The sequence below is a fragment of the Schistocerca piceifrons genome, unplaced genomic scaffold (genome assembly GCF_021461385.2).
Source record: "Schistocerca piceifrons isolate TAMUIC-IGC-003096 unplaced genomic scaffold, iqSchPice1.1 HiC_scaffold_567, whole genome shotgun sequence".
NCBI classification, from domain to species: domain Eukaryota; kingdom Metazoa; phylum Arthropoda; class Insecta; order Orthoptera; family Acrididae; genus Schistocerca; species Schistocerca piceifrons.
Window position 1 is genome coordinate 282655 of NW_025728807.1, and position 26090 is coordinate 308744.

General features: G+C 55.0%; 59 non-coding genes across 59 annotated transcripts; 47 read left to right on the plus strand and 12 right to left on the minus strand.

The window, feature by feature from the left end:
- The first annotated feature begins 218 nt into the window (after positions 1–218).
- On the plus strand, positions 219–290 carry Trnae-uuc. The gene has a single exon. It is a non-coding gene; the product is annotated as a tRNA-Glu (tRNA).
- A 198-nt stretch (positions 291–488) lies between these two features.
- Trnai-aau lies at positions 489–562 on the plus strand. The gene has a single exon. It is a non-coding gene; the product is annotated as a tRNA-Ile (tRNA).
- Positions 563–1172: 610 nt separating this feature from the next.
- On the minus strand, positions 1173–1244 carry Trnag-ucc. Its single transcript has one exon. It is a non-coding gene; the product is annotated as a tRNA-Gly (tRNA).
- Positions 1245–1586: 342 nt separating this feature from the next.
- Trnag-gcc lies at positions 1587–1657 on the plus strand. The gene has a single exon. It is a non-coding gene; the product is annotated as a tRNA-Gly (tRNA).
- A 381-nt stretch (positions 1658–2038) lies between these two features.
- On the plus strand, positions 2039–2111 carry Trnam-cau. Its single transcript has one exon. It is a non-coding gene; the product is annotated as a tRNA-Met (tRNA).
- Positions 2112–2416: 305 nt separating this feature from the next.
- Positions 2417–2488, plus strand: Trnae-uuc. The gene has a single exon. It is a non-coding gene; the product is annotated as a tRNA-Glu (tRNA).
- Positions 2489–2686: 198 nt separating this feature from the next.
- Positions 2687–2760, plus strand: Trnai-aau. The gene has a single exon. It is a non-coding gene; the product is annotated as a tRNA-Ile (tRNA).
- Positions 2761–3370: 610 nt separating this feature from the next.
- Positions 3371–3442, minus strand: Trnag-ucc. The gene has a single exon. It is a non-coding gene; the product is annotated as a tRNA-Gly (tRNA).
- A 342-nt stretch (positions 3443–3784) lies between these two features.
- On the plus strand, positions 3785–3855 carry Trnag-gcc. Its single transcript has one exon. It is a non-coding gene; the product is annotated as a tRNA-Gly (tRNA).
- A 381-nt stretch (positions 3856–4236) lies between these two features.
- On the plus strand, positions 4237–4309 carry Trnam-cau. Its single transcript has one exon. It is a non-coding gene; the product is annotated as a tRNA-Met (tRNA).
- Positions 4310–4614: 305 nt separating this feature from the next.
- Positions 4615–4686, plus strand: Trnae-uuc. The gene has a single exon. It is a non-coding gene; the product is annotated as a tRNA-Glu (tRNA).
- Positions 4687–4884: 198 nt separating this feature from the next.
- On the plus strand, positions 4885–4958 carry Trnai-aau. The gene has a single exon. It is a non-coding gene; the product is annotated as a tRNA-Ile (tRNA).
- A 610-nt stretch (positions 4959–5568) lies between these two features.
- Positions 5569–5640, minus strand: Trnag-ucc. Its single transcript has one exon. It is a non-coding gene; the product is annotated as a tRNA-Gly (tRNA).
- A 342-nt stretch (positions 5641–5982) lies between these two features.
- Trnag-gcc lies at positions 5983–6053 on the plus strand. Its single transcript has one exon. It is a non-coding gene; the product is annotated as a tRNA-Gly (tRNA).
- Positions 6054–6434: 381 nt separating this feature from the next.
- Positions 6435–6507, plus strand: Trnam-cau. Its single transcript has one exon. It is a non-coding gene; the product is annotated as a tRNA-Met (tRNA).
- Positions 6508–6812: 305 nt separating this feature from the next.
- Positions 6813–6884, plus strand: Trnae-uuc. The gene has a single exon. It is a non-coding gene; the product is annotated as a tRNA-Glu (tRNA).
- A 198-nt stretch (positions 6885–7082) lies between these two features.
- Trnai-aau lies at positions 7083–7156 on the plus strand. The gene has a single exon. It is a non-coding gene; the product is annotated as a tRNA-Ile (tRNA).
- Positions 7157–7766: 610 nt separating this feature from the next.
- On the minus strand, positions 7767–7838 carry Trnag-ucc. Its single transcript has one exon. It is a non-coding gene; the product is annotated as a tRNA-Gly (tRNA).
- Positions 7839–8180: 342 nt separating this feature from the next.
- Trnag-gcc lies at positions 8181–8251 on the plus strand. The gene has a single exon. It is a non-coding gene; the product is annotated as a tRNA-Gly (tRNA).
- Positions 8252–8632: 381 nt separating this feature from the next.
- Positions 8633–8705, plus strand: Trnam-cau. Its single transcript has one exon. It is a non-coding gene; the product is annotated as a tRNA-Met (tRNA).
- Positions 8706–9010: 305 nt separating this feature from the next.
- On the plus strand, positions 9011–9082 carry Trnae-uuc. Its single transcript has one exon. It is a non-coding gene; the product is annotated as a tRNA-Glu (tRNA).
- Positions 9083–9280: 198 nt separating this feature from the next.
- Trnai-aau lies at positions 9281–9354 on the plus strand. Its single transcript has one exon. It is a non-coding gene; the product is annotated as a tRNA-Ile (tRNA).
- A 610-nt stretch (positions 9355–9964) lies between these two features.
- Positions 9965–10036, minus strand: Trnag-ucc. The gene has a single exon. It is a non-coding gene; the product is annotated as a tRNA-Gly (tRNA).
- Positions 10037–10378: 342 nt separating this feature from the next.
- On the plus strand, positions 10379–10449 carry Trnag-gcc. Its single transcript has one exon. It is a non-coding gene; the product is annotated as a tRNA-Gly (tRNA).
- Positions 10450–10830: 381 nt separating this feature from the next.
- On the plus strand, positions 10831–10903 carry Trnam-cau. Its single transcript has one exon. It is a non-coding gene; the product is annotated as a tRNA-Met (tRNA).
- A 305-nt stretch (positions 10904–11208) lies between these two features.
- Trnae-uuc lies at positions 11209–11280 on the plus strand. The gene has a single exon. It is a non-coding gene; the product is annotated as a tRNA-Glu (tRNA).
- A 198-nt stretch (positions 11281–11478) lies between these two features.
- On the plus strand, positions 11479–11552 carry Trnai-aau. The gene has a single exon. It is a non-coding gene; the product is annotated as a tRNA-Ile (tRNA).
- Positions 11553–12162: 610 nt separating this feature from the next.
- Trnag-ucc lies at positions 12163–12234 on the minus strand. The gene has a single exon. It is a non-coding gene; the product is annotated as a tRNA-Gly (tRNA).
- Positions 12235–12576: 342 nt separating this feature from the next.
- On the plus strand, positions 12577–12647 carry Trnag-gcc. The gene has a single exon. It is a non-coding gene; the product is annotated as a tRNA-Gly (tRNA).
- Positions 12648–13028: 381 nt separating this feature from the next.
- Trnam-cau lies at positions 13029–13101 on the plus strand. The gene has a single exon. It is a non-coding gene; the product is annotated as a tRNA-Met (tRNA).
- A 305-nt stretch (positions 13102–13406) lies between these two features.
- Positions 13407–13478, plus strand: Trnae-uuc. The gene has a single exon. It is a non-coding gene; the product is annotated as a tRNA-Glu (tRNA).
- Positions 13479–13676: 198 nt separating this feature from the next.
- Trnai-aau lies at positions 13677–13750 on the plus strand. Its single transcript has one exon. It is a non-coding gene; the product is annotated as a tRNA-Ile (tRNA).
- Positions 13751–14360: 610 nt separating this feature from the next.
- On the minus strand, positions 14361–14432 carry Trnag-ucc. The gene has a single exon. It is a non-coding gene; the product is annotated as a tRNA-Gly (tRNA).
- A 342-nt stretch (positions 14433–14774) lies between these two features.
- Positions 14775–14845, plus strand: Trnag-gcc. The gene has a single exon. It is a non-coding gene; the product is annotated as a tRNA-Gly (tRNA).
- Positions 14846–15226: 381 nt separating this feature from the next.
- On the plus strand, positions 15227–15299 carry Trnam-cau. Its single transcript has one exon. It is a non-coding gene; the product is annotated as a tRNA-Met (tRNA).
- A 305-nt stretch (positions 15300–15604) lies between these two features.
- Trnae-uuc lies at positions 15605–15676 on the plus strand. The gene has a single exon. It is a non-coding gene; the product is annotated as a tRNA-Glu (tRNA).
- Positions 15677–15874: 198 nt separating this feature from the next.
- Trnai-aau lies at positions 15875–15948 on the plus strand. The gene has a single exon. It is a non-coding gene; the product is annotated as a tRNA-Ile (tRNA).
- Positions 15949–16558: 610 nt separating this feature from the next.
- Positions 16559–16630, minus strand: Trnag-ucc. The gene has a single exon. It is a non-coding gene; the product is annotated as a tRNA-Gly (tRNA).
- Positions 16631–16972: 342 nt separating this feature from the next.
- Trnag-gcc lies at positions 16973–17043 on the plus strand. The gene has a single exon. It is a non-coding gene; the product is annotated as a tRNA-Gly (tRNA).
- Positions 17044–17424: 381 nt separating this feature from the next.
- Trnam-cau lies at positions 17425–17497 on the plus strand. Its single transcript has one exon. It is a non-coding gene; the product is annotated as a tRNA-Met (tRNA).
- Positions 17498–17802: 305 nt separating this feature from the next.
- On the plus strand, positions 17803–17874 carry Trnae-uuc. The gene has a single exon. It is a non-coding gene; the product is annotated as a tRNA-Glu (tRNA).
- A 198-nt stretch (positions 17875–18072) lies between these two features.
- On the plus strand, positions 18073–18146 carry Trnai-aau. The gene has a single exon. It is a non-coding gene; the product is annotated as a tRNA-Ile (tRNA).
- Positions 18147–18756: 610 nt separating this feature from the next.
- Positions 18757–18828, minus strand: Trnag-ucc. The gene has a single exon. It is a non-coding gene; the product is annotated as a tRNA-Gly (tRNA).
- Positions 18829–19170: 342 nt separating this feature from the next.
- On the plus strand, positions 19171–19241 carry Trnag-gcc. Its single transcript has one exon. It is a non-coding gene; the product is annotated as a tRNA-Gly (tRNA).
- A 381-nt stretch (positions 19242–19622) lies between these two features.
- Positions 19623–19695, plus strand: Trnam-cau. The gene has a single exon. It is a non-coding gene; the product is annotated as a tRNA-Met (tRNA).
- Positions 19696–20000: 305 nt separating this feature from the next.
- Positions 20001–20072, plus strand: Trnae-uuc. Its single transcript has one exon. It is a non-coding gene; the product is annotated as a tRNA-Glu (tRNA).
- A 198-nt stretch (positions 20073–20270) lies between these two features.
- Positions 20271–20344, plus strand: Trnai-aau. Its single transcript has one exon. It is a non-coding gene; the product is annotated as a tRNA-Ile (tRNA).
- A 610-nt stretch (positions 20345–20954) lies between these two features.
- Positions 20955–21026, minus strand: Trnag-ucc. Its single transcript has one exon. It is a non-coding gene; the product is annotated as a tRNA-Gly (tRNA).
- A 342-nt stretch (positions 21027–21368) lies between these two features.
- On the plus strand, positions 21369–21439 carry Trnag-gcc. Its single transcript has one exon. It is a non-coding gene; the product is annotated as a tRNA-Gly (tRNA).
- Positions 21440–21820: 381 nt separating this feature from the next.
- Trnam-cau lies at positions 21821–21893 on the plus strand. The gene has a single exon. It is a non-coding gene; the product is annotated as a tRNA-Met (tRNA).
- A 305-nt stretch (positions 21894–22198) lies between these two features.
- Trnae-uuc lies at positions 22199–22270 on the plus strand. The gene has a single exon. It is a non-coding gene; the product is annotated as a tRNA-Glu (tRNA).
- A 198-nt stretch (positions 22271–22468) lies between these two features.
- Trnai-aau lies at positions 22469–22542 on the plus strand. The gene has a single exon. It is a non-coding gene; the product is annotated as a tRNA-Ile (tRNA).
- A 610-nt stretch (positions 22543–23152) lies between these two features.
- Positions 23153–23224, minus strand: Trnag-ucc. The gene has a single exon. It is a non-coding gene; the product is annotated as a tRNA-Gly (tRNA).
- A 342-nt stretch (positions 23225–23566) lies between these two features.
- Positions 23567–23637, plus strand: Trnag-gcc. Its single transcript has one exon. It is a non-coding gene; the product is annotated as a tRNA-Gly (tRNA).
- A 381-nt stretch (positions 23638–24018) lies between these two features.
- Trnam-cau lies at positions 24019–24091 on the plus strand. The gene has a single exon. It is a non-coding gene; the product is annotated as a tRNA-Met (tRNA).
- Positions 24092–24396: 305 nt separating this feature from the next.
- On the plus strand, positions 24397–24468 carry Trnae-uuc. Its single transcript has one exon. It is a non-coding gene; the product is annotated as a tRNA-Glu (tRNA).
- Positions 24469–24666: 198 nt separating this feature from the next.
- Trnai-aau lies at positions 24667–24740 on the plus strand. The gene has a single exon. It is a non-coding gene; the product is annotated as a tRNA-Ile (tRNA).
- Positions 24741–25350: 610 nt separating this feature from the next.
- On the minus strand, positions 25351–25422 carry Trnag-ucc. Its single transcript has one exon. It is a non-coding gene; the product is annotated as a tRNA-Gly (tRNA).
- A 342-nt stretch (positions 25423–25764) lies between these two features.
- Trnag-gcc lies at positions 25765–25835 on the plus strand. The gene has a single exon. It is a non-coding gene; the product is annotated as a tRNA-Gly (tRNA).
- The last annotated feature ends 255 nt before the right edge of the window (positions 25836–26090 follow it).

Genomic DNA, 26090 nt, shown 5'->3' on the forward strand with positions numbered 1-26090 from the left:
GGGAAAATGTTTACTTCCTGTTATTGCTACTTACAGCTTCCCTTTTCCTCTTCTCCCAGCAGAGCATGAAGCCAAAAGCATTGCTCTGCGACGTTTGAGGTGCGCGCCTTGCCAGTCACTATGTGCAAAGATGCTCGCAAAGAGAGAGGGGCGCCGACGCGGCACTCGACACGAAATGCGACAAGCGACCGTACGAACGGTCGAACGAAACGGCCGCATCCGGTGTGGTCTAGTGGCTAGGATACCTGGCTTTCACCCAGGAGGCCCGGGTTCGATTCCCGGTACCGGAACGGAATTTTTTCCACACGAATCGTGACAGGTTTGAGCTGTCCGAGCGGCCGTTTCCCGTCCTGCTCGCAATATAGCTACTGTTTCGTGACCGTCAGCAGAATATAGACTAGGGAAGCAGACACACGACGACCATAGAAATGGTGTATGGCTTCATGCCACCTGTTTCCAGCGTAGGGCTGAGCAACTGCATCTGCCGAGGCCCGTTAGCTCAGTTGGTTAGAGCGTCGTGCTAATAACGCGAAGGTCGTGGGTTCGATCCCCCCACGGGCCACTACTCCTTTACTACCTCGAAAAGGCAGCGCCGATTTCAGCTGGCGAGTGTGATGACCAGAAGATCATCACCCTGCGTGGAAGTTGACAGAGGATCCGAACCCGACTCGTCGGGAAGCGCTACAGCATTCACTCGGCAATGGCCATAATATCTTGAATACACTGGTTCTCAACCGATAAAGAGAAAATGAAAGAAAATGTCCGATTGCCGATGCGTAACAACTTTGGCCCTTGTCAGTACTTGGGCGGGTGAGCGCATGGGAACACAGGGCACTATTTGCACTTTTACTTCCTATTTTTGTTTCTCCTTTGTTTTCGGAGCTACAGCCCGATTCGGTCAGGGAGACGCCACCGTGAAATGAAGGGGGCGTGCTGTGTGTCCATCGCCTCGCCTCTCCTTAGCTCTCTCAGTCGTTTCTCGTGCTTGTCGTTTTGATAAAGGCCGATTTGAGAGCGTCAGCTCTCGCGTCAGCTGAGCAAAGTCGAGACAAGTCGAGACACGAGACAAGTCGAGACACACTAAGGGCTGGTATGCAGCGAGTAAGAGGGCGAAAAAACAATAATTTAAGAGCGCGTGGCAAAAGTACTCATACGCGAAATTAAAAGCCTGCTGCGGTGGCCGGGAATCGAACCCGGATCAACTGCTTGGAAGGCAACTATGCTGACCATTACACCACCACCGCACAAGCGAGCGCCGCGCGTCCGCGCTGTGTCGGCTTTCCGCCAGTCGGCAGCGGCGGAAGGTGATCGTACCTGGCAGGCGCATTTCGAGGCAGGCTAGGGGAGCACATCCAGACGCATTCGGACAGCGTATCCGCGCACATTTCGCATCCTTTGGCAAGAGTTGGGCGCCGGCGACGCAAGAGTACGCAGAGGACCGCGTTCTGGCGGCATTTTTAAGCAGTGCAGTGCAGGATTCAGCGTCTGCAGCATCTTTCCCACAGAATGCTACGGCGCTTGACGGCAGTCCCACTTTCCCTTGAGACATCTGCTCGGGAAGCAGCGTCAAGTTACCGCTGGCCCCAGCATCGGTGGTTCAGTGGTAGAATGCTCGCCTGCCACGCGGGCGGCCCGGGTTCGATTCCCGGCCGATGCATCATTTTGCTTTTCCCGCGATGATGCTGCCGCGTGGCTTGAGCGCTTGAGATGCACGATCCACAAGAATGTGTAGCTGGATTTCCCTTGAGAAGGACCGAGAACGCAGCACTCGCGGGTCCCCACTAGGACGCTCGCATCATGTTCTACAGACTAGCGTCGGCCTGGCCTCACAAGTTGCCGGGTCCGGGTGCCTCCGAGGCTCTGAACTTTAACGACAAGGAGTGCTGCCTATCGTTGCAACAGCTGCAGCAGCACCGCAATCAACTGGGCCGGCAGTGCACGTGTAGCAACAGAACACGTTATCCAGGAAGTACAGTGTCTCTACGTCTAATATTGGGTACGGCATTTACCCAGTTTGCAGGACAAGCGGTGCACCCGTGCCTCGGTAGCGCAGTAGGCAGCGCGTAAGTCTCATAATCTTAAGGTCGTGAGTTCGATCCTCACCCGGGGCATTTAATTTTCTGTGACTGATGGTGGTGCTGTTGCTAGGGCGCCAACGTATTTCTTGTTTGTTATCCACAACGTTTCAACGCTTCAGCGGGAAAATGTTTACTTCCTGTTATTGCTACTTACAGCTTCCCTTTTCCTCTTCTCCCAGCAGAGCATGAAGCCAAAAGCATTGCTCTGCGACGTTTGAGGTGCGCGCCTTGCCAGTCACTATGTGCAAAGATGCTCGCAAAGAGAGAGGGGCGCCGACGCGGCACTCGACACGAAATGCGACAAGCGACCGTACGAACGGTCGAACGAAACGGCCGCATCCGGTGTGGTCTAGTGGCTAGGATACCTGGCTTTCACCCAGGAGGCCCGGGTTCGATTCCCGGTACCGGAACGGAATTTTTTCCACACGAATCGTGACAGGTTTGAGCTGTCCGAGCGGCCGTTTCCCGTCCTGCTCGCAATATAGCTACTGTTTCGTGACCGTCAGCAGAATATAGACTAGGGAAGCAGACACACGACGACCATAGAAATGGTGTATGGCTTCATGCCACCTGTTTCCAGCGTAGGGCTGAGCAACTGCATCTGCCGAGGCCCGTTAGCTCAGTTGGTTAGAGCGTCGTGCTAATAACGCGAAGGTCGTGGGTTCGATCCCCCCACGGGCCACTACTCCTTTACTACCTCGAAAAGGCAGCGCCGATTTCAGCTGGCGAGTGTGATGACCAGAAGATCATCACCCTGCGTGGAAGTTGACAGAGGATCCGAACCCGACTCGTCGGGAAGCGCTACAGCATTCACTCGGCAATGGCCATAATATCTTGAATACACTGGTTCTCAACCGATAAAGAGAAAATGAAAGAAAATGTCCGATTGCCGATGCGTAACAACTTTGGCCCTTGTCAGTACTTGGGCGGGTGAGCGCATGGGAACACAGGGCACTATTTGCACTTTTACTTCCTATTTTTGTTTCTCCTTTGTTTTCGGAGCTACAGCCCGATTCGGTCAGGGAGACGCCACCGTGAAATGAAGGGGGCGTGCTGTGTGTCCATCGCCTCGCCTCTCCTTAGCTCTCTCAGTCGTTTCTCGTGCTTGTCGTTTTGATAAAGGCCGATTTGAGAGCGTCAGCTCTCGCGTCAGCTGAGCAAAGTCGAGACAAGTCGAGACACGAGACAAGTCGAGACACACTAAGGGCTGGTATGCAGCGAGTAAGAGGGCGAAAAAACAATAATTTAAGAGCGCGTGGCAAAAGTACTCATACGCGAAATTAAAAGCCTGCTGCGGTGGCCGGGAATCGAACCCGGATCAACTGCTTGGAAGGCAACTATGCTGACCATTACACCACCACCGCACAAGCGAGCGCCGCGCGTCCGCGCTGTGTCGGCTTCCCGCCAGTCGGCAGCGGCGGAAGGTGATCGTACCTGGCAGGCGCATTTCGAGGCAGGCTAGGGGAGCACATCCAGACGCATTCGGACAGCGTATCCGCGCACATTTCGCATCCTTTGGCAAGAGTTGGGCGCCGGCGACGCAAGAGTACGCAGAGGACCGCGTTCTGGCGGCATTTTTAAGCAGTGCAGTGCAGGATTCAGCGTCTGCAGCATCTTTCCCACAGAATGCTACGGCGCTTGACGGCAGTCCCACTTTCCCTTGAGACATCTGCTCGGGAAGCAGCGTCAAGTTACCGCTGGCCCCAGCATCGGTGGTTCAGTGGTAGAATGCTCGCCTGCCACGCGGGCGGCCCGGGTTCGATTCCCGGCCGATGCATCATTTTGCTTTTCCCGCGATGATGCTGCCGCGTGGCTTGAGCGCTTGAGATGCACGATCCACAAGAATGTGTAGCTGGATTTCCCTTGAGAAGGACCGAGAACGCAGCACTCGCGGGTCCCCACTAGGACGCTCGCATCATGTTCTACAGACTAGCGTCGGCCTGGCCTCACAAGTTGCCGGGTCCGGGTGCCTCCGAGGCTCTGAACTTTAACGACAAGGAGTGCTGCCTATCGTTGCAACAGCTGCAGCAGCACCGCAATCAACTGGGCCGGCAGTGCACGTGTAGCAACAGAACACGTTATCCAGGAAGTACAGTGTCTCTACGTCTAATATTGGGTACGGCATTTACCCAGTTTGCAGGACAAGCGGTGCACCCGTGCCTCGGTAGCGCAGTAGGCAGCGCGTAAGTCTCATAATCTTAAGGTCGTGAGTTCGATCCTCACCCGGGGCATTTAATTTTCTGTGACTGATGGTGGTGCTGTTGCTAGGGCGCCAACGTATTTCTTGTTTGTTATCCACAACGTTTCAACGCTTCAGCGGGAAAATGTTTACTTCCTGTTATTGCTACTTACAGCTTCCCTTTTCCTCTTCTCCCAGCAGAGCATGAAGCCAAAAGCATTGCTCTGCGACGTTTGAGGTGCGCGCCTTGCCAGTCACTATGTGCAAAGATGCTCGCAAAGAGAGAGGGGCGCCGACGCGGCACTCGACACGAAATGCGACAAGCGACCGTACGAACGGTCGAACGAAACGGCCGCATCCGGTGTGGTCTAGTGGCTAGGATACCTGGCTTTCACCCAGGAGGCCCGGGTTCGATTCCCGGTACCGGAACGGAATTTTTTCCACACGAATCGTGACAGGTTTGAGCTGTCCGAGCGGCCGTTTCCCGTCCTGCTCGCAATATAGCTACTGTTTCGTGACCGTCAGCAGAATATAGACTAGGGAAGCAGACACACGACGACCATAGAAATGGTGTATGGCTTCATGCCACCTGTTTCCAGCGTAGGGCTGAGCAACTGCATCTGCCGAGGCCCGTTAGCTCAGTTGGTTAGAGCGTCGTGCTAATAACGCGAAGGTCGTGGGTTCGATCCCCCCACGGGCCACTACTCCTTTACTACCTCGAAAAGGCAGCGCCGATTTCAGCTGGCGAGTGTGATGACCAGAAGATCATCACCCTGCGTGGAAGTTGACAGAGGATCCGAACCCGACTCGTCGGGAAGCGCTACAGCATTCACTCGGCAATGGCCATAATATCTTGAATACACTGGTTCTCAACCGATAAAGAGAAAATGAAAGAAAATGTCCGATTGCCGATGCGTAACAACTTTGGCCCTTGTCAGTACTTGGGCGGGTGAGCGCATGGGAACACAGGGCACTATTTGCACTTTTACTTCCTATTTTTGTTTCTCCTTTGTTTTCGGAGCTACAGCCCGATTCGGTCAGGGAGACGCCACCGTGAAATGAAGGGGGCGTGCTGTGTGTCCATCGCCTCGCCTCTCCTTAGCTCTCTCAGTCGTTTCTCGTGCTTGTCGTTTTGATAAAGGCCGATTTGAGAGCGTCAGCTCTCGCGTCAGCTGAGCAAAGTCGAGACAAGTCGAGACACGAGACAAGTCGAGACACACTAAGGGCTGGTATGCAGCGAGTAAGAGGGCGAAAAAACAATAATTTAAGAGCGCGTGGCAAAAGTACTCATACGCGAAATTAAAAGCCTGCTGCGGTGGCCGGGAATCGAACCCGGATCAACTGCTTGGAAGGCAACTATGCTGACCATTACACCACCACCGCACAAGCGAGCGCCGCGCGTCCGCGCTGTGTCGGCTTCCCGCCAGTCGGCAGCGGCGGAAGGTGATCGTACCTGGCAGGCGCATTTCGAGGCAGGCTAGGGGAGCACATCCAGACGCATTCGGACAGCGTATCCGCGCACATTTCGCATCCTTTGGCAAGAGTTGGGCGCCGGCGACGCAAGAGTACGCAGAGGACCGCGTTCTGGCGGCATTTTTAAGCAGTGCAGTGCAGGATTCAGCGTCTGCAGCATCTTTCCCACAGAATGCTACGGCGCTTGACGGCAGTCCCACTTTCCCTTGAGACATCTGCTCGGGAAGCAGCGTCAAGTTACCGCTGGCCCCAGCATCGGTGGTTCAGTGGTAGAATGCTCGCCTGCCACGCGGGCGGCCCGGGTTCGATTCCCGGCCGATGCATCATTTTGCTTTTCCCGCGATGATGCTGCCGCGTGGCTTGAGCGCTTGAGATGCACGATCCACAAGAATGTGTAGCTGGATTTCCCTTGAGAAGGACCGAGAACGCAGCACTCGCGGGTCCCCACTAGGACGCTCGCATCATGTTCTACAGACTAGCGTCGGCCTGGCCTCACAAGTTGCCGGGTCCGGGTGCCTCCGAGGCTCTGAACTTTAACGACAAGGAGTGCTGCCTATCGTTGCAACAGCTGCAGCAGCACCGCAATCAACTGGGCCGGCAGTGCACGTGTAGCAACAGAACACGTTATCCAGGAAGTACAGTGTCTCTACGTCTAATATTGGGTACGGCATTTACCCAGTTTGCAGGACAAGCGGTGCACCCGTGCCTCGGTAGCGCAGTAGGCAGCGCGTAAGTCTCATAATCTTAAGGTCGTGAGTTCGATCCTCACCCGGGGCATTTAATTTTCTGTGACTGATGGTGGTGCTGTTGCTAGGGCGCCAACGTATTTCTTGTTTGTTATCCACAACGTTTCAACGCTTCAGCGGGAAAATGTTTACTTCCTGTTATTGCTACTTACAGCTTCCCTTTTCCTCTTCTCCCAGCAGAGCATGAAGCCAAAAGCATTGCTCTGCGACGTTTGAGGTGCGCGCCTTGCCAGTCACTATGTGCAAAGATGCTCGCAAAGAGAGAGGGGCGCCGACGCGGCACTCGACACGAAATGCGACAAGCGACCGTACGAACGGTCGAACGAAACGGCCGCATCCGGTGTGGTCTAGTGGCTAGGATACCTGGCTTTCACCCAGGAGGCCCGGGTTCGATTCCCGGTACCGGAACGGAATTTTTTCCACACGAATCGTGACAGGTTTGAGCTGTCCGAGCGGCCGTTTCCCGTCCTGCTCGCAATATAGCTACTGTTTCGTGACCGTCAGCAGAATATAGACTAGGGAAGCAGACACACGACGACCATAGAAATGGTGTATGGCTTCATGCCACCTGTTTCCAGCGTAGGGCTGAGCAACTGCATCTGCCGAGGCCCGTTAGCTCAGTTGGTTAGAGCGTCGTGCTAATAACGCGAAGGTCGTGGGTTCGATCCCCCCACGGGCCACTACTCCTTTACTACCTCGAAAAGGCAGCGCCGATTTCAGCTGGCGAGTGTGATGACCAGAAGATCATCACCCTGCGTGGAAGTTGACAGAGGATCCGAACCCGACTCGTCGGGAAGCGCTACAGCATTCACTCGGCAATGGCCATAATATCTTGAATACACTGGTTCTCAACCGATAAAGAGAAAATGAAAGAAAATGTCCGATTGCCGATGCGTAACAACTTTGGCCCTTGTCAGTACTTGGGCGGGTGAGCGCATGGGAACACAGGGCACTATTTGCACTTTTACTTCCTATTTTTGTTTCTCCTTTGTTTTCGGAGCTACAGCCCGATTCGGTCAGGGAGACGCCACCGTGAAATGAAGGGGGCGTGCTGTGTGTCCATCGCCTCGCCTCTCCTTAGCTCTCTCAGTCGTTTCTCGTGCTTGTCGTTTTGATAAAGGCCGATTTGAGAGCGTCAGCTCTCGCGTCAGCTGAGCAAAGTCGAGACAAGTCGAGACACGAGACAAGTCGAGACACACTAAGGGCTGGTATGCAGCGAGTAAGAGGGCGAAAAAACAATAATTTAAGAGCGCGTGGCAAAAGTACTCATACGCGAAATTAAAAGCCTGCTGCGGTGGCCGGGAATCGAACCCGGATCAACTGCTTGGAAGGCAACTATGCTGACCATTACACCACCACCGCACAAGCGAGCGCCGCGCGTCCGCGCTGTGTCGGCTTCCCGCCAGTCGGCAGCGGCGGAAGGTGATCGTACCTGGCAGGCGCATTTCGAGGCAGGCTAGGGGAGCACATCCAGACGCATTCGGACAGCGTATCCGCGCACATTTCGCATCCTTTGGCAAGAGTTGGGCGCCGGCGACGCAAGAGTACGCAGAGGACCGCGTTCTGGCGGCATTTTTAAGCAGTGCAGTGCAGGATTCAGCGTCTGCAGCATCTTTCCCACAGAATGCTACGGCGCTTGACGGCAGTCCCACTTTCCCTTGAGACATCTGCTCGGGAAGCAGCGTCAAGTTACCGCTGGCCCCAGCATCGGTGGTTCAGTGGTAGAATGCTCGCCTGCCACGCGGGCGGCCCGGGTTCGATTCCCGGCCGATGCATCATTTTGCTTTTCCCGCGATGATGCTGCCGCGTGGCTTGAGCGCTTGAGATGCACGATCCACAAGAATGTGTAGCTGGATTTCCCTTGAGAAGGACCGAGAACGCAGCACTCGCGGGTCCCCACTAGGACGCTCGCATCATGTTCTACAGACTAGCGTCGGCCTGGCCTCACAAGTTGCCGGGTCCGGGTGCCTCCGAGGCTCTGAACTTTAACGACAAGGAGTGCTGCCTATCGTTGCAACAGCTGCAGCAGCACCGCAATCAACTGGGCCGGCAGTGCACGTGTAGCAACAGAACACGTTATCCAGGAAGTACAGTGTCTCTACGTCTAATATTGGGTACGGCATTTACCCAGTTTGCAGGACAAGCGGTGCACCCGTGCCTCGGTAGCGCAGTAGGCAGCGCGTAAGTCTCATAATCTTAAGGTCGTGAGTTCGATCCTCACCCGGGGCATTTAATTTTCTGTGACTGATGGTGGTGCTGTTGCTAGGGCGCCAACGTATTTCTTGTTTGTTATCCACAACGTTTCAACGCTTCAGCGGGAAAATGTTTACTTCCTGTTATTGCTACTTACAGCTTCCCTTTTCCTCTTCTCCCAGCAGAGCATGAAGCCAAAAGCATTGCTCTGCGACGTTTGAGGTGCGCGCCTTGCCAGTCACTATGTGCAAAGATGCTCGCAAAGAGAGAGGGGCGCCGACGCGGCACTCGACACGAAATGCGACAAGCGACCGTACGAACGGTCGAACGAAACGGCCGCATCCGGTGTGGTCTAGTGGCTAGGATACCTGGCTTTCACCCAGGAGGCCCGGGTTCGATTCCCGGTACCGGAACGGAATTTTTTCCACACGAATCGTGACAGGTTTGAGCTGTCCGAGCGGCCGTTTCCCGTCCTGCTCGCAATATAGCTACTGTTTCGTGACCGTCAGCAGAATATAGACTAGGGAAGCAGACACACGACGACCATAGAAATGGTGTATGGCTTCATGCCACCTGTTTCCAGCGTAGGGCTGAGCAACTGCATCTGCCGAGGCCCGTTAGCTCAGTTGGTTAGAGCGTCGTGCTAATAACGCGAAGGTCGTGGGTTCGATCCCCCCACGGGCCACTACTCCTTTACTACTACGAAAAGGCAGCGCCGATTTCAGCTGGCGAGTGTGATGACCAGAAGATCATCACCCTGCGTGGAAGTTGACAGAGGATCCGAACCCGACTCGTCGGGAAGCGCTACAGCATTCACTCGGCAATGGCCATAATATCTTGAATACACTGGTTCTCAACCGATAAAGAGAAAATGAAAGAAAATGTCCGATTGCCGATGCGTAACAACTTTGGCCCTTGTCAGTACTTGGGCGGGTGAGCGCATGGGAACACAGGGCACTATTTGCACTTTTACTTCCTATTTTTGTTTCTCCTTTGTTTTCGGAGCTACAGCCCGATTCGGTCAGGGAGACGCCACCGTGAAATGAAGGGGGCGTGCTGTGTGTCCATCGCCTCGCCTCTCCTTAGCTCTCTCAGTCGTTTCTCGTGCTTGTCGTTTTGATAAAGGCCGATTTGAGAGCGTCAGCTCTCGCGTCAGCTGAGCAAAGTCGAGACAAGTCGAGACACGAGACAAGTCGAGACACACTAAGGGCTGGTATGCAGCGAGTAAGAGGGCGAAAAAACAATAATTTAAGAGCGCGTGGCAAAAGTACTCATACGCGAAATTAAAAGCCTGCTGCGGTGGCCGGGAATCGAACCCGGATCAACTTCTTGGAAGGCAACTATGCTGACCATTACACCACCACCGCACAAGCGAGCGCCGCGCGTCCGCGCTGTGTCGGCTTCCCGCCAGTCGGCAGCGGCGGAAGGTGATCGTACCTGGCAGGCGCATTTCGAGGCAGGCTAGGGGAGCACATCCAGACGCATTCGGACAGCGTATCCGCGCACATTTCGCATCCTTTGGCAAGAGTTGGGCGCCGGCGACGCAAGAGTACGCAGAGGACCGCGTTCTGGCGGCATTTTTAAGCAGTGCAGTGCAGGATTCAGCGTCTGCAGCATCTTTCCCACAGAATGCTACGGCGCTTGACGGCAGTCCCACTTTCCCTTGAGACATCTGCTCGGGAAGCAGCGTCAAGTTACCGCTGGCCCCAGCATCGGTGGTTCAGTGGTAGAATGCTCGCCTGCCACGCGGGCGGCCCGGGTTCGATTCCCGGCCGATGCATCATTTTGCTTTTCCCGCGATGATGCTGCCGCGTGGCTTGAGCGCTTGAGATGCACGATCCACAAGAATGTGTAGCTGGATTTCCCTTGAGAAGGACCGAGAACGCAGCACTCGCGGGTCCCCACTAGGACGCTCGCATCATGTTCTACAGACTAGCGTCGGCCTGGCCTCACAAGTTGCCGGGTCCGGGTGCCTCCGAGGCTCTGAACTTTAACGACAAGGAGTGCTGCCTATCGTTGCAACAGCTGCAGCAGCACCGCAATCAACTGGGCCGGCAGTGCACGTGTAGCAACAGAACACGTTATCCAGGAAGTACAGTGTCTCTACGTCTAATATTGGGTACGGCATTTACCCAGTTTGCAGGACAAGCGGTGCACCCGTGCCTCGGTAGCGCAGTAGGCAGCGCGTAAGTCTCATAATCTTAAGGTCGTGAGTTCGATCCTCACCCGGGGCATTTAATTTTCTGTGACTGATGGTGGTGCTGTTGCTAGGGCGCCAACGTATTTCTTGTTTGTTATCCACAACGTTTCAACGCTTCAGCGGGAAAATGTTTACTTCCTGTTATTGCTACTTACAGCTTCCCTTTTCCTCTTCTCCCAGCAGAGCATGAAGCCAAAAGCATTGCTCTGCGACGTTTGAGGTGCGCGCCTTGCCAGTCACTATGTGCAAAGATGCTCGCAAAGAGAGAGGGGCGCCGACGCGGCACTCGACACGAAATGCGACAAGCGACCGTACGAACGGTCGAACGAAACGGCCGCATCCGGTGTGGTCTAGTGGCTAGGATACCTGGCTTTCACCCAGGAGGCCCGGGTTCGATTCCCGGTACCGGAACGGAATTTTTTCCACACGAATCGTGACAGGTTTGAGCTGTCCGAGCGGCCGTTTCCCGTCCTGCTCGCAATATAGCTACTGTTTCGTGACCGTCAGCAGAATATAGACTAGGGAAGCAGACACACGACGACCATAGAAATGGTGTATGGCTTCATGCCACCTGTTTCCAGCGTAGGGCTGAGCAACTGCATCTGCCGAGGCCCGTTAGCTCAGTTGGTTAGAGCGTCGTGCTAATAACGCGAAGGTCGTGGGTTCGATCCCCCCACGGGCCACTACTCCTTTACTACCTCGAAAAGGCAGCGCCGATTTCAGCTGGCGAGTGTGATGACCAGAAGATCATCACCCTGCGTGGAAGTTGACAGAGGATCCGAACCCGACTCGTCGGGAAGCGCTACAGCATTCACTCGGCAATGGCCATAATATCTTGAATACACTGGTTCTCAACCGATAAAGAGAAAATGAAAGAAAATGTCCGATTGCCGATGCGTAACAACTTTGGCCCTTGTCAGTACTTGGGCGGGTGAGCGCATGGGAACACAGGGCACTATTTGCACTTTTACTTCCTATTTTTGTTTCTCCTTTGTTTTCGGAGCTACAGCCCGATTCGGTCAGGGAGACGCCACCGTGAAATGAAGGGGGCGTGCTGTGTGTCCATCGCCTCGCCTCTCCTTAGCTCTCTCAGTCGTTTCTCGTGCTTGTCGTTTTGATAAAGGCCGATTTGAGAGCGTCAGCTCTCGCGTCAGCTGAGCAAAGTCGAGACAAGTCGAGACACGAGACAAGTCGAGACACACTAAGGGCTGGTATGCAGCGAGTAAGAGGGCGAAAAAACAATAATTTAAGAGCGCGTGGCAAAAGTACTCATACGCGAAATTAAAAGCCTGCTGCGGTGGCCGGGAATCGAACCCGGATCAACTGCTTGGAAGGCAACTATGCTGACCATTACACCACCACCGCACAAGCGAGCGCCGCGCGTCCGCGCTGTGTCGGCTTCCCGCCAGTCGGCAGCGGCGGAAGGTGATCGTACCTGGCAGGCGCATTTCGAGGCAGGCTAGGGGAGCACATCCAGACGCATTCGGACAGCGTATCCGCGCACATTTCGCATCCTTTGGCAAGAGTTGGGCGCCGGCGACGCAAGAGTACGCAGAGGACCGCGTTCTGGCGGCATTTTTAAGCAGTGCAGTGCAGGATTCAGCGTCTGCAGCATCTTTCCCACAGAATGCTACGGCGCTTGACGGCAGTCCCACTTTCCCTTGAGACATCTGCTCGGGAAGCAGCGTCAAGTTACCGCTGGCCCCAGCATCGGTGGTTCAGTGGTAGAATGCTCGCCTGCCACGCGGGCGGCCCGGGTTCGATTCCCGGCCGATGCATCATTTTGCTTTTCCCGCGATGATGCTGCCGCGTGGCTTGAGCGCTTGAGATGCACGATCCACAAGAATGTGTAGCTGGATTTCCCTTGAGAAGGACCGAGAACGCAGCACTCGCGGGTCCCCACTAGGACGCTCGCATCATGTTCTACAGACTAGCGTCGGCCTGGCCTCACAAGTTGCCGGGTCCGGGTGCCTCCGAGGCTCTGAACTTTAACGACAAGGAGTGCTGCCTATCGTTGCAACAGCTGCAGCAGCACCGCAATCAACTGGGCCGGCAGTGCACGTGTAGCAACAGAACACGTTATCCAGGAAGTACAGTGTCTCTACGTCTAATATTGGGTACGGCATTTACCCAGTTTGCAGGACAAGCGGTGCACCCGTGCCTCGGTAGCGCAGTAGGCAGCGCGTAAGTCTCATAATCTTAAGGTCGTGAGTTCGATCCTCACCCGGGGCATTTAATTTTCTGTGACTGATGGTGGTGCTGTTGCTAGGGCGCCAACGTATTTCTTGTTTGTTATCCACAACGTTTCAACGCTTCAGCGGGAAAATGTTTACTTCCTGTTATTGCTACTTACAGCTTCCCTTTTCCTCTTCTCCCAGCAGAGCATGAAGCCAAAAGCATTGCTCTGCGACGTTTGAGGTGCGCGCCTTGCCAGTCACTATGTGCAAAGATGCTCGCAAAGAGAGAGGGGCGCCGACGCGGCACTCGACACGAAATGCGACAAGCGACCGTACGAACGGTCGAACGAAACGGCCGCATCCGGTGTGGTCTAGTGGCTAGGATACCTGGCTTTCACCCAGGAGGCCCGGGTTCGATTCCCGGTACCGGAACGGAATTTTTTCCACACGAATCGTGACAGGTTTGAGCTGTCCGAGCGGCCGTTTCCCGTCCTGCTCGCAATATAGCTACTGTTTCGTGACCGTCAGCAGAATATAGACTAGGGAAGCAGACACACGACGACCATAGAAATGGTGTATGGCTTCATGCCACCTGTTTCCAGCGTAGGGCTGAGCAACTGCATCTGCCGAGGCCCGTTAGCTCAGTTGGTTAGAGCGTCGTGCTAATAACGCGAAGGTCGTGGGTTCGATCCCCCCACGGGCCACTACTCCTTTACTACCTCGAAAAGGCAGCGCCGATTTCAGCTGGCGAGTGTGATGACCAGAAGATCATCACCCTGCGTGGAAGTTGACAGAGGATCCGAACCCGACTCGTCGGGAAGCGCTACAGCATTCACTCGGCAATGGCCATAATATCTTGAATACACTGGTTCTCAACCGATAAAGAGAAAATGAAAGAAAATGTCCGATTGCCGATGCGTAACAACTTTGGCCCTTGTCAGTACTTGGGCGGGTGAGCGCATGGGAACACAGGGCACTATTTGCACTTTTACTTCCTATTTTTGTTTCTCCTTTGTTTTCGGAGCTACAGCCCGATTCGGTCAGGGAGACGCCACCGTGAAATGAAGGGGGCGTGCTGTGTGTCCATCGCCTCGCCTCTCCTTAGCTCTCTCAGTCGTTTCTCGTGCTTGTCGTTTTGATAAAGGCCGATTTGAGAGCGTCAGCTCTCGCGTCAGCTGAGCAAAGTCGAGACAAGTCGAGACACGAGACAAGTCGAGACACACTAAGGGCTGGTATGCAGCGAGTAAGAGGGCGAAAAAACAATAATTTAAGAGCGCGTGGCAAAAGTACTCATACGCGAAATTAAAAGCCTGCTGCGGTGGCCGGGAATCGAACCCGGATCAACTGCTTGGAAGGCAACTATGCTGACCATTACACCACCACCGCACAAGCGAGCGCCGCGCGTCCGCGCTGTGTCGGCTTCCCGCCAGTCGGCAGCGGCGGAAGGTGATCGTACCTGGCAGGCGCATTTCGAGGCAGGCTAGGGGAGCACATCCAGACGCATTCGGACAGCGTATCCGCGCACATTTCGCATCCTTTGGCAAGAGTTGGGCGCCGGCGACGCAAGAGTACGCAGAGGACCGCGTTCTGGCGGCATTTTTAAGCAGTGCAGTGCAGGATTCAGCGTCTGCAGCATCTTTCCCACAGAATGCTACGGCGCTTGACGGCAGTCCCACTTTCCCTTGAGACATCTGCTCGGGAAGCAGCGTCAAGTTACCGCTGGCCCCAGCATCGGTGGTTCAGTGGTAGAATGCTCGCCTGCCACGCGGGCGGCCCGGGTTCGATTCCCGGCCGATGCATCATTTTGCTTTTCCCGCGATGATGCTGCCGCGTGGCTTGAGCGCTTGAGATGCACGATCCACAAGAATGTGTAGCTGGATTTCCCTTGAGAAGGACCGAGAACGCAGCACTCGCGGGTCCCCACTAGGACGCTCGCATCATGTTCTACAGACTAGCGTCGGCCTGGCCTCACAAGTTGCCGGGTCCGGGTGCCTCCGAGGCTCTGAACTTTAACGACAAGGAGTGCTGCCTATCGTTGCAACAGCTGCAGCAGCACCGCAATCAACTGGGCCGGCAGTGCACGTGTAGCAACAGAACACGTTATCCAGGAAGTACAGTGTCTCTACGTCTAATATTGGGTACGGCATTTACCCAGTTTGCAGGACAAGCGGTGCACCCGTGCCTCGGTAGCGCAGTAGGCAGCGCGTAAGTCTCATAATCTTAAGGTCGTGAGTTCGATCCTCACCCGGGGCATTTAATTTTCTGTGACTGATGGTGGTGCTGTTGCTAGGGCGCCAACGTATTTCTTGTTTGTTATCCACAACGTTTCAACGCTTCAGCGGGAAAATGTTTACTTCCTGTTATTGCTACTTACAGCTTCCCTTTTCCTCTTCTCCCAGCAGAGCATGAAGCCAAAAGCATTGCTCTGCGACGTTTGAGGTGCGCGCCTTGCCAGTCACTATGTGCAAAGATGCTCGCAAAGAGAGAGGGGCGCCGACGCGGCACTCGACACGAAATGCGACAAGCGACCGTACGAACGGTCGAACGAAACGGCCGCATCCGGTGTGGTCTAGTGGCTAGGATACCTGGCTTTCACCCAGGAGGCCCGGGTTCGATTCCCGGTACCGGAACGGAATTTTTTCCACACGAATCGTGACAGGTTTGAGCTGTCCGAGCGGCCGTTTCCCGTCCTGCTCGCAATATAGCTACTGTTTCGTGACCGTCAGCAGAATATAGACTAGGGAAGCAGACACACGACGACCATAGAAATGGTGTATGGCTTCATGCCACCTGTTTCCAGCGTAGGGCTGAGCAACTGCATCTGCCGAGGCCCGTTAGCTCAGTTGGTTAGAGCGTCGTGCTAATAACGCGAAGGTCGTGGGTTCGATCCCCCCACGGGCCACTACTCCTTTACTACCTCGAAAAGGCAGCGCCGATTTCAGCTGGCGAGTGTGATGACCAGAAGATCATCACCCTGCGTGGAAGTTGACAGAGGATCCGAACCCGACTCGTCGGGAAGCGCTACAGCATTCACTCGGCAATGGCCATAATATCTTGAATACACTGGTTCTCAACCGATAAAGAGAAAATGAAAGAAAATGTCCGATTGCCGATGCGTAACAACTTTGGCCCTTGTCAGTACTTGGGCGGGTGAGCGCATGGGAACACAGGGCACTATTTGCACTTTTACTTCCTATTTTTGTTTCTCCTTTGTTTTCGGAGCTACAGCCCGATTCGGTCAGGGAGACGCCACCGTGAAATGAAGGGGGCGTGCTGTGTGTCCATCGCCTCGCCTCTCCTTAGCTCTCTCAGTCGTTTCTCGTGCTTGTCGTTTTGATAAAGGCCGATTTGAGAGCGTCAGCTCTCGCGTCAGCTGAGCAAAGTCGAGACAAGTCGAGACACGAGACAAGTCGAGACACACTAAGGGCTGGTATGCAGCGAGTAAGAGGGCGAAAAAACAATAATTTAAGAGCGCGTGGCAAAAGTACTCATACGCGAAATTAAAAGCCTGCTGCGGTGGCCGGGAATCGAACCCGGATCAACTGCTTGGAAGGCAACTATGCTGACCATTACACCACCACCGCACAAGCGAGCGCCGCGCGTCCGCGCTGTGTCGGCTTCCCGCCAGTCGGCAGCGGCGGAAGGTGATCGTACCTGGCAGGCGCATTTCGAGGCAGGCTAGGGGAGCACATCCAGACGCATTCGGACAGCGTATCCGCGCACATTTCGCATCCTTTGGCAAGAGTTGGGCGCCGGCGACGCAAGAGTACGCAGAGGACCGCGTTCTGGCGGCATTTTTAAGCAGTGCAGTGCAGGATTCAGCGTCTGCAGCATCTTTCCCACAGAATGCTACGGCGCTTGACGGCAGTCCCACTTTCCCTTGAGACATCTGCTCGGGAAGCAGCGTCAAGTTACCGCTGGCCCCAGCATCGGTGGTTCAGTGGTAGAATGCTCGCCTGCCACGCGGGCGGCCCGGGTTCGATTCCCGGCCGATGCATCATTTTGCTTTTCCCGCGATGATGCTGCCGCGTGGCTTGAGCGCTTGAGATGCACGATCCACAAGAATGTGTAGCTGGATTTCCCTTGAGAAGGACCGAGAACGCAGCACTCGCGGGTCCCCACTAGGACGCTCGCATCATGTTCTACAGACTAGCGTCGGCCTGGCCTCACAAGTTGCCGGGTCCGGGTGCCTCCGAGGCTCTGAACTTTAACGACAAGGAGTGCTGCCTATCGTTGCAACAGCTGCAGCAGCACCGCAATCAACTGGGCCGGCAGTGCACGTGTAGCAACAGAACACGTTATCCAGGAAGTACAGTGTCTCTACGTCTAATATTGGGTACGGCATTTACCCAGTTTGCAGGACAAGCGGTGCACCCGTGCCTCGGTAGCGCAGTAGGCAGCGCGTAAGTCTCATAATCTTAAGGTCGTGAGTTCGATCCTCACCCGGGGCATTTAATTTTCTGTGACTGATGGTGGTGCTGTTGCTAGGGCGCCAACGTATTTCTTGTTTGTTATCCACAACGTTTCAACGCTTCAGCGGGAAAATGTTTACTTCCTGTTATTGCTACTTACAGCTTCCCTTTTCCTCTTCTCCCAGCAGAGCATGAAGCCAAAAGCATTGCTCTGCGACGTTTGAGGTGCGCGCCTTGCCAGTCACTATGTGCAAAGATGCTCGCAAAGAGAGAGGGGCGCCGACGCGGCACTCGACACGAAATGCGACAAGCGACCGTACGAACGGTCGAACGAAACGGCCGCATCCGGTGTGGTCTAGTGGCTAGGATACCTGGCTTTCACCCAGGAGGCCCGGGTTCGATTCCCGGTACCGGAACGGAATTTTTTCCACACGAATCGTGACAGGTTTGAGCTGTCCGAGCGGCCGTTTCCCGTCCTGCTCGCAATATAGCTACTGTTTCGTGACCGTCAGCAGAATATAGACTAGGGAAGCAGACACACGACGACCATAGAAATGGTGTATGGCTTCATGCCACCTGTTTCCAGCGTAGGGCTGAGCAACTGCATCTGCCGAGGCCCGTTAGCTCAGTTGGTTAGAGCGTCGTGCTAATAACGCGAAGGTCGTGGGTTCGATCCCCCCACGGGCCACTACTCCTTTACTACCTCGAAAAGGCAGCGCCGATTTCAGCTGGCGAGTGTGATGACCAGAAGATCATCACCCTGCGTGGAAGTTGACAGAGGATCCGAACCCGACTCGTCGGGAAGCGCTACAGCATTCACTCGGCAATGGCCATAATATCTTGAATACACTGGTTCTCAACCGATAAAGAGAAAATGAAAGAAAATGTCCGATTGCCGATGCGTAACAACTTTGGCCCTTGTCAGTACTTGGGCGGGTGAGCGCATGGGAACACAGGGCACTATTTGCACTTTTACTTCCTATTTTTGTTTCTCCTTTGTTTTCGGAGCTACAGCCCGATTCGGTCAGGGAGACGCCACCGTGAAATGAAGGGGGCGTGCTGTGTGTCCATCGCCTCGCCTCTCCTTAGCTCTCTCAGTCGTTTCTCGTGCTTGTCGTTTTGATAAAGGCCGATTTGAGAGCGTCAGCTCTCGCGTCAGCTGAGCAAAGTCGAGACAAGTCGAGACACGAGACAAGTCGAGACACACTAAGGGCTGGTATGCAGCGAGTAAGAGGGCGAAAAAACAATAATTTAAGAGCGCGTGGCAAAAGTACTCATACGCGAAATTAAAAGCCTGCTGCGGTGGCCGGGAATCGAACCCGGATCAACTGCTTGGAAGGCAACTATGCTGACCATTACACCACCACCGCACAAGCGAGCGCCGCGCGTCCGCGCTGTGTCGGCTTCCCGCCAGTCGGCAGCGGCGGAAGGTGATCGTACCTGGCAGGCGCATTTCGAGGCAGGCTAGGGGAGCACATCCAGACGCATTCGGACAGCGTATCCGCGCACATTTCGCATCCTTTGGCAAGAGTTGGGCGCCGGCGACGCAAGAGTACGCAGAGGACCGCGTTCTGGCGGCATTTTTAAGCAGTGCAGTGCAGGATTCAGCGTCTGCAGCATCTTTCCCACAGAATGCTACGGCGCTTGACGGCAGTCCCACTTTCCCTTGAGACATCTGCTCGGGAAGCAGCGTCAAGTTACCGCTGGCCCCAGCATCGGTGGTTCAGTGGTAGAATGCTCGCCTGCCACGCGGGCGGCCCGGGTTCGATTCCCGGCCGATGCATCATTTTGCTTTTCCCGCGATGATGCTGCCGCGTGGCTTGAGCGCTTGAGATGCACGATCCACAAGAATGTGTAGCTGGATTTCCCTTGAGAAGGACCGAGAACGCAGCACTCGCGGGTCCCCACTAGGACGCTCGCATCATGTTCTACAGACTAGCGTCGGCCTGGCCTCACAAGTTGCCGGGTCCGGGTGCCTCCGAGGCTCTGAACTTTAACGACAAGGAGTGCTGCCTATCGTTGCAACAGCTGCAGCAGCACCGCAATCAACTGGGCCGGCAGTGCACGTGTAGCAACAGAACACGTTATCCAGGAAGTACAGTGTCTCTACGTCTAATATTGGGTACGGCATTTACCCAGTTTGCAGGACAAGCGGTGCACCCGTGCCTCGGTAGCGCAGTAGGCAGCGCGTAAGTCTCATAATCTTAAGGTCGTGAGTTCGATCCTCACCCGGGGCATTTAATTTTCTGTGACTGATGGTGGTGCTGTTGCTAGGGCGCCAACGTATTTCTTGTTTGTTATCCACAACGTTTCAACGCTTCAGCGGGAAAATGTTTACTTCCTGTTATTGCTACTTACAGCTTCCCTTTTCCTCTTCTCCCAGCAGAGCATGAAGCCAAAAGCATTGCTCTGCGACGTTTGAGGTGCGCGCCTTGCCAGTCACTATGTGCAAAGATGCTCGCAAAGAGAGAGGGGCGCCGACGCGGCACTCGACACGAAATGCGACAAGCGACCGTACGAACGGTCGAACGAAACGGCCGCATCCGGTGTGGTCTAGTGGCTAGGATACCTGGCTTTCACCCAGGAGGCCCGGGTTCGATTCCCGGTACCGGAACGGAATTTTTTCCACACGAATCGTGACAGGTTTGAGCTGTCCGAGCGGCCGTTTCCCGTCCTGCTCGCAATATAGCTACTGTTTCGTGACCGTCAGCAGAATATAGACTAGGGAAGCAGACACACGACGACCATAGAAATGGTGTATGGCTTCATGCCACCTGTTTCCAGCGTAGGGCTGAGCAACTGCATCTGCCGAGGCCCGTTAGCTCAGTTGGTTAGAGCGTCGTGCTAATAACGCGAAGGTCGTGGGTTCGATCCCCCCACGGGCCACTACTCCTTTACTACTACGAAAAGGCAGCGCCGATTTCAGCTGGCGAGTGTGATGACCAGAAGATCATCACCCTGCGTGGAAGTTGACAGAGGATCCGAACCCGACTCGTCGGGAAGCGCTACAGCATTCACTCGGCAATGGCCATAATATCTTGAATACACTGGTTCTCAACCGATAAAGAGAAAATGAAAGAAAATGTCCGATTGCCGATGCGTAACAACTTTGGCCCTTGTCAGTACTTGGGCGGGTGAGCGCATGGGAACACAGGGCACTATTTGCACTTTTACTACCTATTTTTGTTTCTCCTTTGTTTTCGGAGCTACAGCCCGATTCGGTCAGGGAGACGCCACCGTGAAATGAAGGGGGCGTGCTGTGTGTCCATCGCCTCGCCTCTCCTTAGCTCTCTCAGTCGTTTCTCGTGCTTGTCGTTTTGATAAAGGCCGATTTGAGAGCGTCAGCTCTCGCGTCAGCTGAGCAAAGTCGAGACAAGTCGAGACACGAGACAAGTCGAGACACACTAAGGGCTGGTATGCAGCGAGTAAGAGGGCGAAAAAACAATAATTTAAGAGCGCGTGGCAAAAGTACTCATACGCGAAATTAAAAGCCTGCTGCGGTGGCCGGGAATCGAACCCGGATCAACTGCTTGGAAGGCAACTATGCTGACCATTACACCACCACCGCACAAGCGAGCGCCGCGCGTCCGCGCTGTGTCGGCTTCCCGCCAGTCGGCAGCGGCGGAAGGTGATCGTACCTGGCAGGCGCATTTCGAGGCAGGCTAGGGGAGCACATCCAGACGCATTCGGACAGCGTATCCGCGCACATTTCGCATCCTTTGGCAAGAGTTGGGCGCCAGCGACGCAAGAGTACGCAGAGGACCGCGTTCTGGCGGCATTTTTAAGCAGTGCAGTGCAGGATTCAGCGTCTGCAGCATCTTTCCCACAGAATGCTACGGCGCTTGACGGCAGTCCCACTTTCCCTTGAGACATCTGCTCGGGAAGCAGCGTCAAGTTACCGCTGGCCCCAGCATCGGTGGTTCAGTGGTAGAATGCTCGCCTGCCACGCGGGCGGCCCGGGTTCGATTCCCGGCCGATGCATCATTTTGCTTTTCCCGCGATGATGCTGCCGCGTGGCTTGAGCGCTTGAGATGCACGATCCACAAGAATGTGTAGCTGGATTTCCCTTGAGAAGGACCGAGAACGCAGCACTCGCGGGTCCCCACTAGGACGCTCGCATCATGTTCTACAGACTAGCGTCGGCCTGGCCTCACAAGTTGCCGGGTCCGGGTGCCTCCGAGGCTCTGAACTTTAACGACAAGGAGTGCTGCCTATCGTTGCAACAGCTGCAGCAGCACCGCAATCAACTGGGCCGGCAGTGCACGTGTAGCAACAGAACACGTTATCCAGGAAGTACAGTGTCTCTACGTCTAATATTGGGTACGGCATTTACCCAGTTTGCAGGACAAGCGGTGCACCCGTGCCTCGGTAGCGCAGTAGGCAGCGCGTAAGTCTCATAATCTTAAGGTCGTGAGTTCGATCCTCACCCGGGGCATTTAATTTTCTGTGACTGATGGTGGTGCTGTTGCTAGGGCGCCAACGTATTTCTTGTTTGTTATCCACAACGTTTCAACGCTTCAGCGGGAAAATGTTTACTTCCTGTTATTGCTACTTACAGCTTCCCTTTTCCTCTTCTCCCAGCAGAGCATGAAGCCAAAAGCATTGCTCTGCGACGTTTGAGGTGCGCGCCTTGCCAGTCACTATGTGCAAAGATGCTCGCAAAGAGAGAGGGGCGCCGACGCGGCACTCGACACGAAATGCGACAAGCGACCGTACGAACGGTCGAACGAAACGGCCGCATCCGGTGTGGTCTAGTGGCTAGGATACCTGGCTTTCACCCAGGAGGCCCGGGTTCGATTCCCGGTACCGGAACGGAATTTTTTCCACACGAATCGTGACAGGTTTGAGCTGTCCGAGCGGCCGTTTCCCGTCCTGCTCGCAATATAGCTACTGTTTCGTGACCGTCAGCAGAATATAGACTAGGGAAGCAGACACACGACGACCATAGAAATGGTGTATGGCTTCATGCCACCTGTTTCCAGCGTAGGGCTGAGCAACTGCATCTGCCGAGGCCCGTTAGCTCAGTTGGTTAGAGCGTCGTGCTAATAACGCGAAGGTCGTGGGTTCGATCCCCCCACGGGCCACTACTCCTTTACTACCTCGAAAAGGCAGCGCCGATTTCAGCTGGCGAGTGTGATGACCAGAAGATCATCACCCTGCGTGGAAGTTGACAGAGGATCCGAACCCGACTCGTCGGGAAGCGCTACAGCATTCACTCGGCAATGGCCATAATATCTTGAATACACTGGTTCTCAACCGATAAAGAGAAAATGAAAGAAAATGTCCGATTGCCGATGCGTAACAACTTTGGCCCTTGTCAGTACTTGGGCGGGTGAGCGCATGGGAACACAGGGCACTATTTGCACTTTTACTTCCTATTTTTGTTTCTCCTTTGTTTTCGGAGCTACAGCCCGATTCGGTCAGGGAGACGCCACCGTGAAATGAAGGGGGCGTGCTGTGTGTCCATCGCCTCGCCTCTCCTTAGCTCTCTCAGTCGTTTCTCGTGCTTGTCGTTTTGATAAAGGCCGATTTGAGAGCGTCAGCTCTCGCGTCAGCTGAGCAAAGTCGAGACAAGTCGAGACACGAGACAAGTCGAGACACACTAAGGGCTGGTATGCAGCGAGTAAGAGGGCGAAAAAACAATAATTTAAGAGCGCGTGGCAAAAGTACTCATACGCGAAATTAAAAGCCTGCTGCGGTGGCCGGGAATCGAACCCGGATCAACTGCTTGGAAGGCAACTATGCTGACCATTACACCACCACCGCACAAGCGAGCGCCGCGCGTCCGCGCTGTGTCGGCTTCCCGCCAGTCGGCAGCGGCGGAAGGTGATCGTACCTGGCAGGCGCATTTCGAGGCAGGCTAGGGGAGCACATCCAGACGCATTCGGACAGCGTATCCGCGCACATTTCGCATCCTTTGGCAAGAGTTGGGCGCCGGCGACGCAAGAGTACGCAGAGGACCGCGTTCTGGCGGCATTTTTAAGCAGTGCAGTGCAGGATTCAGCGTCTGCAGCATCTTTCCCACAGAATGCTACGGCGCTTGACGGCAGTCCCACTTTCCCTTGAGACATCTGCTCGGGAAGCAGCGTCAAGTTACCGCTGGCCCCAGCATCGGTGGTTCAGTGGTAGAATGCTCGCCTGCCACGCGGGCGGCCCGGGTTCGATTCCCGGCCGATGCATCATTTTGCTTTTCCCGCGATGATGCTGCCGCGTGGCTTGAGCGCTTGAGATGCACGATCCACAAGAATGTGTAGCTGGATTTCCCTTGAGAAGGACCGAGAACGCAGCACTCGCGGGTCCCCACTAGGACGCTCGCATCATGTTCTACAGACTAGCGTCGGCCTGGCCTCACAAGTTGCCGGGTCCGGGTGCCTCCGAGGCTCTGAACTTTAACGACAAGGAGTGCTGCCTATCGTTGCAACAGCTGCAGCAGCACCGCAATCAACTGGGCCGGCAGTGCACGTGTAGCAACAGAACACGTTATCCAGGAAGTACAGTGTCTCTACGTCTAATATTGGGTACGGCATTTACCCAGTTTGCAGGACAAGCGGTGCACCCGTGCCTCGGTAGCGCAGTAGGCAGCGCGTAAGTCTCATAATCTTAAGGTCGTGAGTTCGATCCTCACCCGGGGCATTTAATTTTCTGTGACTGATGGTGGTGCTGTTGCTAGGGCGCCAACGTATTTCTTGTTTGTTATCCACAACGTTTCAACGCTTCAGCGGGAAAATGTTTACTTCCTGTTATTGCTACTTACAGCTTCCCTTTTCCTCTTCTCCCAGCAGAGCATGAAGCCAAAAGCATTGCTCTGCGACGTTTGAGGTGCGCGCCTTGCCAGTCACTATGTGCAAAGATGCTCGCAAAGAGAGAGGGGCGCCGACGCGGCACTCGACACGAAATGCGACAAGCGACCATACGAACGGTCGAACGAAACGGCCGCATCCGGTGTGGTCTAGTGGCTAGGATACCTGGCTTTCACCCAGGAGGCCCGGGTTCGATTCCCGGTACCGGAACGGAATTTTTTCCACACGAATCGTGACAGGTTTGAGCTGTCCGAGCGGCCGTTTCCCGTCCTGCTCGCAATATAGCTACTGTTTCGTGACCGTCAGCAGAATATAGACTAGGGAAGCAGACACACGACGACCATAGAAATGGTGTATGGCTTCATGCCACCTGTTTCCAGCGTAGGGCTGAGCAACTGCATCTGCCGAGGCCCGTTAGCTCAGTTGGTTAGAGCGTCGTGCTAATAACGCGAAGGTCGTGGGTTCGATCCCCCCACGGGCCACTACTCCTTTACTACCTCGAAAAGGCAGCGCCGATTTCAGCTGGCGAGTGTGATGACCAGAAGATCATCACCCTGCGTGGAAGTTGACAGAGGATCCGAACCCGACTCGTCGGGAAGCGCTACAGCATTCACTCGGCAATGGCCATAATATCTTGAATACACTGGTTCTCAACCGATAAAGAGAAAATGAAAGAAAATGTCCGATTGCCGATGCGTAACAACTTTGGCCCTTGTCAGTACTTGGGCGGGTGAGCGCATGGGAACACAGGGCACTATTTGCACTTTTACTTCCTATTTTTGTTTCTCCTTTGTTTTCGGAGCTACAGCCCGATTCGGTCAGGGAGACGCCACCGTGAAATGAAGGGGGCGTGCTGTGTGTCCATCGCCTCGCCTCTCCTTAGCTCTCTCAGTCGTTTCTCGTGCTTGTCGTTTTGATAAAGGCCGATTTGAGAGCGTCAGCTCTCGCGTCAGCTGAGCAAAGTCGAGACAAGTCGAGACACGAGACAAGTCGAGACACACTAAGGGCTGGTATGCAGCGAGTAAGAGGGCGAAAAAACAATAATTTAAGAGCGCGTGGCAAAAGTACTCATACGCGAAATTAAAAGCCTGCTGCGGTGGCCGGGAATCGAACCCGGATCAACTGCTTGGAAGGCAACTATGCTGACCATTACACCACCACCGCACAAGCGAGCGCCGCGCGTCCGCGCTGTGTCGGCTTCCCGCCAGTCGGCAGCGGCGGAAGGTGATCGTACCTGGCAGGCGCATTTCGAGGCAGGCTAGGGGAGCACATCCAGACGCATTCGGACAGCGTATCCGCGCACATTTCGCATCCTTTGGCAAGAGTTGGGCGCCGGCGACGCAAGAGTACGCAGAGGACCGCGTTCTGGCGGCATTTTTAAGCAGTGCAGTGCAGGATTCAGCGTCTGCAGCATCTTTCCCACAGAATGCTACGGCGCTTGACGGCAGTCCCACTTTCCCTTGAGACATCTGCTCGGGAAGCAGCGTCAAGTTACCGCTGGCCCCAGCATCGGTGGTTCAGTGGTAGAATGCTCGCCTGCCACGCGGGCGGCCCGGGTTCGATTCCCGGCCGATGCATCATTTTGCTTTTCCCGCGATGATGCTGCCGCGTGGCTTGAGCGCTTGAGATGCACGATCCACAAGAATGTGTAGCTGGATTTCCCTTGAGAAGGACCGAGAACGCAGCACTCGCGGGTCCCCACTAGGACGCTCGCATCATGTTCTACAGACTAGCGTCGGCCTGGCCTCACAAGTTGCCGGGTCCGGGTGCCTCCGAGGCTCTGAACTTTAACGACAAGGAGTGCTGCCTATCGTTGCAACAGCTGCAGCAGC